Source organism: Oncorhynchus kisutch, linkage group LG13 (assembly GCF_002021735.2).
Source record: "Oncorhynchus kisutch isolate 150728-3 linkage group LG13, Okis_V2, whole genome shotgun sequence".
Lineage (NCBI taxonomy): Eukaryota > Metazoa > Chordata > Actinopteri > Salmoniformes > Salmonidae > Oncorhynchus > Oncorhynchus kisutch.
This window is the reverse complement of record NC_034186.2, coordinates 77,474,768-77,487,411: the sequence shown is the minus strand read 5'-3', so window position 1 is coordinate 77,487,411 and position 12,644 is coordinate 77,474,768. Positions and strand designations below refer to the sequence as shown.

General features: G+C 41.8%; 1 long non-coding RNA gene and 1 pseudogene across 1 annotated transcript; both read left to right on the top strand.

Moving 5' to 3' along the window:
• The first annotated feature begins 6,619 nt into the window (after positions 1-6,619).
• On the top strand, positions 6,620-9,329 carry LOC109900342 (uncharacterized). Its single transcript, XR_004202546.1, has 5 exons — positions 6,620-6,927; positions 8,674-8,770; positions 8,873-8,901; positions 9,007-9,064; positions 9,161-9,329. It is a non-coding gene; the product is annotated as an uncharacterized LOC109900342 (long non-coding RNA).
• Positions 9,330-11,200: 1,871 nt separating this feature from the next.
• Positions 11,201-12,597, top strand: LOC109900352 (serine/threonine-protein kinase Sgk1-like; annotated as a pseudogene).
• The last annotated feature ends 47 nt before the right edge of the window (positions 12,598-12,644 follow it).

The window sequence follows — 12,644 nt, the reverse complement described above, 5'->3', positions numbered from 1 at the left end:
TTTATATAAATCTATACTGTAGGTCCATTATAATTTATATAAATATATACTGTAGGTCCATTATAATTTATATAAATACATAGTGTAGGTCCATTATAATTTATATAAATACATAGTGTAGGTCCATTATAATTTATATAAATACATAGTGTAGGTCCATTATAATTTATATAAATCTATACTGTAGGTCCATTATAATTTATATAAATATATACTGTAGGTCCATTATAATTTATATAAATACATAGTGTAGGTCCATTATAATTTATATAAATACATAGTGTAGGTCCATTATAATTTATATAAATACATAGTGTAGGTCCATTATAATTTATATAAATATATACTGTAGGTCCATTGTAATTTATATAAATATATACTGTATATTATACACTTGCTCACACCCCCCATGGACACTTGCTCATTCCCCCCCATGGACACCTGCTCACTCCCCTCCATGGACAGCATTGCATGGATGTAAGCATAAAGGGAATTTCTGAAATTCAGCGATTGAGAGCTACAGTGTATGCAGCAGGCTTGTGTTCCAGCCCAGTACTAACAAACCCGATTCTATTCCACTAACCAATGGTTAGGTGTGTCCCAATCCAGAGAGTGGCCGTTGTGGTGTCGTCAAAAGAGAGTGCTTCTACTCTGTGAGATGTTGGAGGGTTACGGACGTGTTACAATGTGTTGTGTCTCCAGTTGCTGTGCCAGTAGGTTACGAAGGTCAGAGGTTATATAGAGTAAGATGGTGAGTTATAACCAGAAAAGACCGGTTCCTCTGACTCTTAATGGGGTGACCCCCCCAACCATCTCTCTGTCAGGGGAGTGATATGATGGGGTAACTTCCTCTGCCTCTCTCTGTGTGTGTCATCTTACTGCTGCAGTAACCAAGACACAACAGCACTAACTGTCCCCTGAACTCCACTGCCCCAAATATAGAGGCTAGTGACATAGAGAGAGAGAGAGAAAGAGAGAGAGGGGGGAGGGAGAAACAAAGAAGGAGAGAGAGAGAGAGAGAGAGGGGGAGGGAGAAACAAAGAAGGAGAGAGAGAAAGAGAGAGCAAAACAGAAAGAGAGTGGTAGAGAGATAGAGGGGGAGAGAGAAAGAAAGAGAGTGGTCGAGAGAGAGAGATAAATGTCTTTCAAATGTCTTTATTCTTTTGGAACTTTTGTGAATGTAATGTTTACTGTTAATTTGTATTGTTTCTTTCACTTTAGTTTATTATCTCCTTCAGTTGCTTTGGCAATGTTAACACATTTTCTTTTGTATTGGTCTCACCCACCCCTCTCTCTCTCTGTCCCTCTCTTTCTGATGGTCTTCCTCTGTGTGATGGGCAGAGTGTGTTGTTGGTGTTGTCATCGTTGGAGCAGTGCGTGGCCCCATTTGTCTGTCTCGTTAGGGCAACATGTATGTACTTTCTCGTTAGGACAGTGTGAACCTATTGACTAGAGTCTAGATGGTGTCTGATTCAGGAAGTTCTCTCTCTGGTTACATATAAAGAGTTTATTTCCAAAATTCTGTCTCCATACATTTTTTCAAGTTTTTCATGTGTGTGTAAAATATTACTGTTCTCAGTTTTTTTTATTCATAGATTGTAGGTGTGTATTAAAATGTTTTTTTGTTTTTTTTGCAAAACGCTATACAGTATATCCATTGTTTAGCTGGAATGGAATGTTTGTATCCTGTATATTTGACTGTGATATGTGGTTGTCTCACCTAGTTATCTTAAGATGAATGAACTACCTGTAGTCGCTCTGGACAAGAACATATGCTAAATTACTAAAATGTCAAATGTAAATGTTTTACATGCAGATCTCATATTACTGTATTGATTTAAAGCATATATATATATGCATATATATGTATGTGTATATGTATATGTGTATATGTATATGTGTATATGTAAACTTCTGACTTCAACTGTTTATATAGACTTCAAAGTTTTATATATATATAAACATTCCAACCTAAGTGTATGTAAACTAGTTTTAATGACTCCAACCTAAGTGTATGTAAACTAGTTTTAATGACTCCAACCTAAGTGTATGTAAACTAGTTTTAATGACTCCAACCTAAGTGTATGTAAACTAGTTTTAATGACTCCAACCTAAGTGTATGTAAACTAGTTTTGAAGTCAGAAGTTTACATACACTTAGGTTGGAGTCATTAAAACTAGTTTACATACACTTAGGTTGGAGTCATTAAAACTAGTTTACATACACTTAGGTTGGAGTCATTAAAACTAGTTTACATACACTTAGGTTGGAGTCATTAAAACTAGTTTACATACACTTAGGTTGGAGTCATTAAAACTAGTTTACATACACTTAGGTTGGAGTCATTAAAACTAGTTTACATACACTTAGGTTGGAGTCATTAAAACTAGTTTACATACACTTAGGTTGGAGTCATTAAAACTAGTTTACATACACTTAGGTTGGAGTCATTAAAACTAGTTTACATACACTTAGGTTGGAGTCATTAAAACTAGTTTACATACACTTAGGTTGGAGTCATTAAAACTAGTTTACATACACTTAGGTTGGAGTCATTAAAACTAGTTTACATACACTTAGGTTGGAGTCATTAAAACTAGTTTACATACACTGAGGTTGGAGTCATTAAAACTAGTTTACATACACTTAGGTTGGAGTCATTAAAACTAGTTTACATACACTTAGGTTGGAGTCATTAAAACTAGTTTACATACACTTAGGTTGGAGTCATTAAAACTAGTTTACATACACTTAGGTTGGAGTCATTAAAACTAGTTTACATACACTTAGGTTGGAGTCATTAAAACTAGTTTACATACACTTAGGTTGGAGTCATTAAAACTAGTTTACATACACTTAGGTTGGAGTCATTAAAACTAGTTTACATACACTTAGGTTGGAGTCATTAAAACTAGTTTACATACACTTAGGTTGGAGTCATTAAAACTAGTTTACATACACTTAGGTTGGAGTCATTAAAACTAGTTTACATACACTTAGGTTGGAGTCATTAAAACTAGTTTACATACACTTAGGTTGGAGTCATTAAAACTAGTTTACATACACTTAGGTTGGAGTCATTAAAACTAGTTTACATACACTTAGGTTGGAGTCATTAAAACTAGTTTACATACACTTAGGTTGGAGTCATTAAAACTAGTTTACATACACTTAGGTTGGAGTCATTAAAACTAGTTTACATACACTTAGGTTGGAGTCATTAAAACTAGTTTACATACACTTAGGTTGGAGTCATTAAAACTAGTTTACATACACTTAGGTTGGAGTCATTAAAACTAGTTTACATACACTTAGGTTGGAGTCATTAAAACTAGTTTACATACACTTAGGTTGGAGTCATTAAAACTAGTTTACATACACTTAGGTTGGAGTCATTAAAACTAGTTTACATACACTTAGGTTGGAGTCATTAAAACTAGTTTACATACACTTAGGTTGGAGTCATTAAAACTAGTTTACATACACTTAGGTTGGAGTCATTAAAACTAGTTTACATACACTTAGGTTGGAGTCATTAAAACTAGTTTACATACACTTAGGTTGGAGTCATTAAAACTAGTTTACATACACTTAGGTTGGAGTCATTAAAACTAGTTTACATACACTTAGGTTGGAGTCATTAAAACTAGTTTACATACACTTAGGTTGGAGTCATTAAAACTAGTTTACATACACTTAGGTTGGAGTCATTAAAACTAGTTTACATACACTTAGGTTGGAGTCATTAAAACTAGTTTACATACACTTAGGTTGGAGTCATTAAAACTAGTTTACATACACTTAGGTTGGAGTCATTAAAACTAGTTTACATACACTTAGGTTGGAGTCATTAAAACTAGTTTACATACACTTAGGTTGGAGTCATTAAAACTAGTTTACATACACTTAGGTTGGAGTCATTAAAACTAGTTTACATACACTTAGGTTGGAGTCATTAAAACTAGTTTACATACACTTAGGTTGGAGTCATTAAAACTAGTTTACATACACTTAGGTTGGAGTCATTAAAACTAGTTTACATACACTTAGGTTGGAGTCATTAAAACTAGTTTACATACACTTAGGTTGGAGTCATTAAAACCTGTTTTTCAACCACTCCACAAATTTCTTGTTAACAAACTATAGTTTGACAGATTATTTCACTTATCATTAACTGTATCACAATTCCAGTTGGTCAGAAGTTTACATACACTAAGTTGACTGTGCCTTTAAACAGCTCGGAAAATTCCAGATCAGTTCAGATCATTAGTCAGAACTTCCTGACTGATGTCTTGAGATGCTGCTTCAATATATCCACACAATTTTCCTTGCTCATGATGCCATCTATAGTGAAAAAACACCAAAGTTCTTTAAACAATAAAAGCTAATTTGCCAACATTAATGAAAATTGATATATAGCCATTTGGGAAAAAACTCATATTATGTAATGAATTACATTATTTGTTTTATTATATTATGTAATATTGATACACTTTTTGGCATACACAGAATACAGACCTGTCAGCGTGCGTGTGTGTGTGTGTGTGTGTGTGCGCGTGCGTGCAAGAGTGTGTTCTCTAAATGGCCAATGAGAGGAAGGTTAAATGTCAGAGGTCATAGATCAGGTCAACGTTGAGTGTGGTAAATCTACAGTAGTCATTCCTCCTCAGGCAGGTCTATATAGCCTACAGTCTGTAGTGACTCTGAACAGAGTGTACCTGTATCTGGACCAAAGCAGATGACATTGACATGTGTAACTTCCTGGGGTAGTTTGGAAAACAGCACGGTCGGACTCTTACCCTACAGCCCCTGCTGTGACTCATTGTGTGTATTTGTCTCTCCTTGTCTCTTTTGTTCTATTTGGTCTGTCTTTCTGAATGGTCAGTGGAAACTATTGGTCACTATTGATCTCCCCTCTGTGTGTTCTGTCAGCAGAGTTCATTTATCAGGATATAGGACCCTTTAGAGGAACCAGAGTATCTACCACACACACACACACACATATATATATACACACATTCCCAGAGAGAGGTCTTTTGACGGGAGAGTGTGTTAGATTGTTGTAAATAGCCTGCCTGCCGAGCGTGCGCTGTCAGTGGTGCTGAACTCTTCAGACGCAGCCACCAGAGTTAAAGAACATCTCAGTTTGTTCGCTCCTTTTACTGGACATTATTATTTCATCCAGATGGGAGTTATGCAGCCAAGGCGCAGAATGTCCTATGTCCTAAGGGCGTGTGCCATTTTTTACTGGTAAGTTTGACATTCCATGGAATTCTATGAATGTAGTTACAACTATGTGTTTTCAGATTCTAGTGTTTGAATGCTCGGTGGCCTAACACCTTTTCTCAACAACTGCTATAATGCGTTATTATGGGGTTATAAAGCATTGTCAATAACAGGTACACTACATGACCAAAAGTATGTGGACACCTGCTCCTCAAAGATCTCATTCCAAAATCATGGACATTAATATGGAGTTGGTCCTGCATTTGCTGCTATAATAGCCTCCACTCTTCTGGGAAGGCTTTCTACTAGATGTTGGAACATTTCTGCTGGGACTTGCTTCCATTCAGCCACAAGAGCATTAGTGAGGTCGGGCACTGATGTTGGGTAATTAGTCCTGGCTCGCAGTCAGCATTCTAATTCATCCCAAAGGTGTTCAATAGGGTTGAGGTCGGGGCTCTGTGCAGGCCAGTCAAGTTCTTCCACACCAATCTTGACAAACCATTTCTGTATGGACCTCGCTTTGTGCATGGAGGCATTGTCATGCTGAAACAGGAATAGGGCTTTCCTCAAACTGTTGACACAAAGTTGGAAGCACAGAATCGTCTAGATTGTCATTGTATGCTTTAGTGTTAAGATTTCCCTTCGCTAGAACTAAGGGGCCTAGCCCGAACCATGAAAAACAGCCCCACACCATTATTCCATTACTCCTCCACCAAACTTTACAGTTGTCACTATGCATTGGAGCAGGTAGTGTTCTCCTGGCATCTGCCAAACCCAGATTTGTTCGTTGCACTGCCAGATGGTGAAGCATGATTCATCACTCCAGAGAATTTGTTTCCAATGCTCCAGAGTCCAATGGCGGCGAGCTTTACACCACTCCAGGCGATTGGGCATGGTGATCTTATGCCTGTGTGAGGCTGCTCAGCCATGGAAACCCATTTCATGAAGCTCCTGACGAACAGTTCTTGTGCTGATGTTGCTTCCAGAGGCAATTTGGAAATCGGTAGTGAGTGTTGCAACCGAGGACAGATGATTTTTACGTGCTACTCGCTTCAGCACAAGGTGGTCCCATTCTGTGAGCTTGTGTGGCCTACCACTTCGCGGCTGAGCCGTTGTTGCTCGTAGACGTTTCCATTTCACAATAATATCACTTACAGTTGACCGGGGCAACTCTAGCAGGACAGACATTTGACAAACTGACTTGTTGGAAAGGTGGCATCCTATGACGATGCCACGTTGAAATTCACTGAGCTCTTCAGTAAGGCCATTCTACTGCCAATGTTTGTCTATGGAGATTGCATGGCTGTGTGCTCAATTTTATATACCTGTCAGCTACGGGTGTGGCTGAAATAGCTGAATCCACTAATTTGAAGGGGTGTCCACACACTTTTCTATATATAGTGTATATACAGTGTAACACATCGTTAATGTCATTGAATAGCATGTATGACGCCCTTGATGTCTTACATCATGTTACTAGAGATTTTTTTACCTTCATTTCCATTCAATGTTTTTCATTCGATTTTCAGCTCCTTTATAGTGAGTTTAGTTATATCGACATTTTGAGAGCCTACTGATATTGATACTGACATAGTCTTATGTAAGAACCCTCTCCTGTGTTTCAGCTCTGCTTGAAGGGAAGAAAGAGGGCTTCAGCAACTTCCTGCACAAACTGGTGTCCGACCACCAAATCTTTCAGCAGTGAGTTGCAACTTACTGTAGTAATGATTGTACTCCATATTGATGATCTACAGTGCCTTGCGAAAGTATTCGGCCCCCTTGAACTTTGCGACCTTTTGCCACATTTCAGGCTTCAAACATAAAGATATAAAACTGTATTTTTTGTGAAGAATCAACAACAAGTGGGACACAATCATGAAGTGGAATGACATTTATTGGATATTTCAAACTTTTTTAACAAATCAAAAACTGAAAAATTGGGCGTGCAAAATTATTCAGCCCCTTTACTTTCAGTGCAGCAAACTCTCTCCAGAAGTTCAGTGAGGATCTCTGAATGATCCAATGTTGACCTAAATGACTAATGATGATAAATACAATCCACCTGTGTGTAATCAAGTCTCCGTAAAAATGCACCTGCACTGTGATAGTCTCAGAGGTCCGTTAAAAGCGCAGAGAGCATCATGAAGAACAAGGAACACACCAGGCAGGTCCGAGATACTGTTGTGAAGAAGTTTAAAGCCGGATTTGGATACAAAAAGATTTCTCAAGCTTTAAACATCCCAAGGAGCACTGTGCAAGCGATAATATTGAAATGGAAGGAGTATCAGACCACTGCAAATCTACCAAGACCTGGCCGTCCCTCTAAACTTTCAGCTCATACAAGGAGAAGACTGATCAGAGATGCAGCCAAGAGGCCCATGATCACTCTGCAGAGATCTACAGCTGAGGTGGGAGACTCTGTCCATAGGACAACAATCAGTCGTATATTGCACAAATCTGGCCTTTATGGAAGAGTGGCAAGAAGAAAGCAATTTCTTAAAGATATCCATAAAAAGTGTTGTTTAAAGTTTGCCACAAGCCACCTGGGAGACACACCAAACATGTGGAAGAAGGTGCTCTGGTCAGATGAAACCAAAATTGAACTTTTTGGCAACAATGCAAAACGTTATGTTTGGCGTAAAAGCAACACAGCTCATCACCCTGAACACACCATCCCCACTGTCAAACATGGTGGTGGCAGCATCATGGTTTGGGCCTGCTTTTCTTCAGCAGGGACAGGGAAGATGGTTCAAATTGATGGGAAGATGGATGGAGCCAAATACAGGACCATTCTGGAAGAAAACCTGATGGAGTCTGCAAAAGACCTGAGACTGGGACGGAGATTTGTCTTCCAACAAGACAATGATCCAAAACATAAAGCAAAATCTACAATGGAATGGTTCAAAAATAAACATATCCAGGTGTTAGAATGGCCAAGTCAAAGTCCAGACCTGAATCCAATCGAGAATCTGTGGAAAGAACTGAAAACTACTGTTCACAAATGCTCTCCATCCAACCTCACTGAGCTCGAGCTGTTTTGCAAGGAGGAATGGGAAAAAATGTCAGTCTCTCGATGTGCAAAACTGATAGAGACATACCCCAAGCGACTTACAGCTGTAATCGCAGCAAAAGGTGGCGCTACAAAGTATTAACTTAAGGGGGCTGAATAATTTTGCACGCCCAATTTTTCAGTTTTTGATTTGTTAAAAAAGTTTGAAATATCCAATAAATGTTGTTCCACTTCATGATTGTGTCCCACTTGTTGTTGATTCTTCACAAAAAATACAGTTTTATATCTTTATGTTTGAAGCCTGAAATGTGGCAAAAGGTCGCAAAGTTCAAGGGGGCCGAATACTTTCGCAAGGCACTGTAAAATAACGTATTATGTTATAATTAACACAGAGACACACATAGACCTAACACACTGTCCATGTTGTCTCTGTGAAGCCTAGACGCCCAGACCATCCTGCTGCAGGAGAGCCTGAGAGAGGAGAGAGAAGAGAGGGAGAAGAGAGAAAGAGAGGAGAGAGAGGGGGGAACATCCGTGAGTATTTATAGGCATACAGCCAGGACACCTATGACCCATTTATATAATCTCTGTCTGACCCAAATCTACCCCCCCCCCGTCCTTTTTTCTCTTTATCAGCGTCTGCCAAGTTTGCTGGAGGAGACTCGGTGAGTACCCCAAAGTTATGGCCAGGAGTTTTTCCTTGAGTTTCCCATAGCCAATGGAAATCATCAGACCTCACACTCATTCTGCTCTGTTGTCATGTTTACCAGGGGGAAGCCTTCTGATATCCACTACCTGAAGGTCATCTGCAAAGGAAGCTTTGGGACGGTGGGAGCAAGTGTGTGTGTCCCTTTACGTGTGTGTGTGTTTATGAGTAGGCCGGTGTGTGTTTGTTGTGTTGGTGATGTATTTATCTTGTTGCAGGTGGTGTTAGCGATACACAGACAGAGTGGAAGTATGTACGCTTTAAAGGTTCTACAGGAACAGGTCATACTGAGGAAGAAAGAAGTATCTATTATTCCATTCCATTTCCGTTATATTCTAATTCCATTCCATTCTATTCCATTCTATTTCCGTTCCATTCTATTTCCATTCCATTCTATTTCCGTTCCATTCTATTTCCATTCCATTCTATTTCCATTCTATTCTATTCTATTCTATTTCCATTCCATTCTATTTCCATTCCATTTCCGTTATATTCTAATTCCATTCCATTCTATTTCCATTCTATTTCCATTCTATTTCCGTTCCATTCTATTTCCATTTCATTCTATTTCCGTTCCATTCTATTTCCATTCCATTCTATTTCCATTCTATTCTATTTCCATTCTATTTCCATTCCATTTCCGTTATATTCTAATTCCATTCCATTCTATTTCCATTCCATTCTATTTCCGTTCCATTCTTTTTCCGTTCCATTCTATTCTATTTCCATTCCATTCTATTTCCGTTCCATTCTTTTTCCGTTCCATCCTATTTCCATTCCATTCTATTTCTATTCCATTTGTCACGGCTGTTGAAGGAAGAACTGGACCAAGGTGCAGCGTGGTCAGCGTACATGTTCTCCTTTTATTCGAAATGACGCCGACAAAACAATAAACAATACAAAACAAACCGTGAAGCTTAAGGCTATGTGCCATCAAACAAAGTTAACTTCCCACAAACACAGGTGGGAAAAAGGGTAGCTAAGTATGGTTCCCAATCAGAGACAACGATAGACAGCTTTCCCTGATTGAGAACCATACCCGGCCAAAACAGAAATAGAAAATCATAGAAACACAAAACATAGAATGCCCACCCCAACTCGCGCCCTGACCAAACCAAAATAGAGACATAAAAAGGATCTCTAAGGTCAGGGCGTGACAGTACCCCCCCTCCCCAAAGGTGCGGACTCCGGCCACAAAACCTAAACCTATAGGAGAGGGTCTGGGTGGGCATCTATCCGCGGCGGCGGCTCAGGTGCGGGATGCAGATCCCGCTCCACCGCTGGCTCACCCCACTTTGGTGGCACCTCTGGTGCGGGGACCCTCGCCGCCGACCCCGGACTGGGGACCCTTGTAGCGGGCCCAGGACTGGGCGCCCTCGTTGCGGGCCTCGGACTGGGCGCCCTCGTTGCGGGCCCCGGACTGGGCACCCTCGTTGGGGGCCCCGGACTGGGCTCCCTCGTTGCGGGCCCCGGACTGGGCGCCCTTGTTGTGGGCCTTGGACTGGGCACCCTCGTTGCGGGCCCAAGACTGGCGACCGTCGTCGCTGGAGGTTCCGGACTGGAGGTCGTCGTCTCTGGAGGCTCCGGACTGGAGGGCAACACTGGAGGCTCCGGACTGGAGAGCGTCGCTGGAAACTCCGGACTGAAGGGCGACTCTGGAGGGACCGGGCTGGAGGCCGTCTCTGGAGGCTCCGGGCTGGGCGCAGGACTCACCAGGCTGGGGAGACATACAGGAGGCCTCTTCCTTGGCCGAGGCACCGGATACACTGGGCCCTGGAGGCACACTGGCGGTCTGGCTGGATGCCCACTTCCACCCGGCCTGTGAATGCTCAGCCTCGACAAGTGCGCATCACCCCATAGCACGGGGCCTGACCAGTCACATGCTCGCCACCGTAAGCCCGGCGAGTTGGCGCAGGTCTCCAACCTGACTCAGCCACAACTTCCCACAAAGACAGGTGGGAAAAAAGGCTACCTAAGTATGGTTCCCAATCAGAGACAGCTGTCTATCGTTGTCTCTGATTGGGAACCATACTTAGGTAGCCTTTTTTTCCCACCTGTCTTTGTGGGAAGTTGACTTTCTTTATAGCACTTAGCCTTAAGCTTCACGGTTTTGTTTTGTACTGTGTATTGTTTTGTTCTGTGTCTTTTCTTAATTAAAGAACATGTACGCTAACAACGCTGCACCTCCTTTCAACAGCCGTGACACCATTCTATTTCCATTCTATTCTATTTCCATTTCATTCTATTCCCATTCTATTCTATTTCCATTTCATTCTATTTCCATTCCATTCAATTATATCCATTATCTATACCTCTCTCTCTCTCCTTCCAGCAGAGAAATGTGATGGTAGAGAGGAGTGTGTTGCTGAAGGGACTGCAGCATCCATTCCTGGTGGGCCTCCACTTCTCCTTCCAGACCTCTCACACTCTCTTCTTCAAACTGGACTACATCAATGGAGGAGAGTTGTTCTACCATCTCATCTCCAGAGGGAGGAAGCCTTCCCGGAGCCCAGAGCAACATTATACTCTGCAGAGATGGCCTCAGCCCTGGGCTACCTCCACTCCCTCAACATAGTCTACAGGTGCACACACATGCACACACAATGAGAGAGAGCGCATTTTCCTCACAGTGATTTAACCCTCGGTAACCCCCCTTAGAGACCTGAAGCCAGAGAACATCCTATTGGACAGTGGAGGTCATGTGGTTCTGACGGATTTCGGGCTGTGTAAAGAGGGCATGTCTGTGGGTGGGACTATGCAAACGTTCTGTGGAACCCCTGAGTATCTGGAGCCAGAGGTGCTGTTAGGCCACACCTGCTGTGGAGCTGTGGACTGGTGGGGGCTGGGGAGTGTACTTTATGAGACGCTTCATGGACTGGTGAGTGTTTCTCTTTCAGCTACTTTTCAACTAGCATATTCCATCCACTGCACACTTATCTGGCTCCCTCTCCCCTCTTTCTTCTTTTCTCTCTCTCTTCCTCAGGCCCCGTTCTACAGTCGCAGTAAGGCCGAGATGTTTGAGAACATCATTCACGCCCCCCTGCAGCTCCATAGAAGTGTGTCCCAGTCTGCCCGGACTCTGCTGCAGAGCCTGCTGGAGAGAGACTGTACCAAACGCCTTGGGGGGGAACATGACCTTGTAAGCACCCCCCATTACCCCACCTGGCACAGAGTGCTGACACATACATGCAAGACCACATACACACACACACCCATACACACATTGACGTGCTGTCTCACTTTGTTTGTAGGCTGAGCTGCAGGGCCACACCTTCCTGTCCATCAACTGGGATGACCTGCTAGCCAGGAAAGTCCCTCCCCCATTCATTCCCAACCTGGTGAGTGTGTGTGTGTGTTTTATAGGGGGTATGGGTCAGTTTAGATCTGTGACTACCTGAATGTGTGTCTGGTCACTCGTTCCCTCCCTCTCTCTTTCAGTCTGGTCCATGTGATGTGAGGTATTTTGACCCGGAGTTCACGCTTCTTCCAGCCCCCGCCTCCCTCGGTTTGAGTGACATGTTGGGAGACGTGGCCAATGGAGCCTTCCCAGGGTTCTCCTATATGTCTCCGGCTGAGGTTGGAGTCACAGAGCCCTGATATCATTCTGATATTATTTGTGTTTTGAATAAATTAAAATGCATTTTCCTATCATGTATCAGATTGTTTATATCTCACAGAGAACAGAGGCTCAGGCCGGGTTAG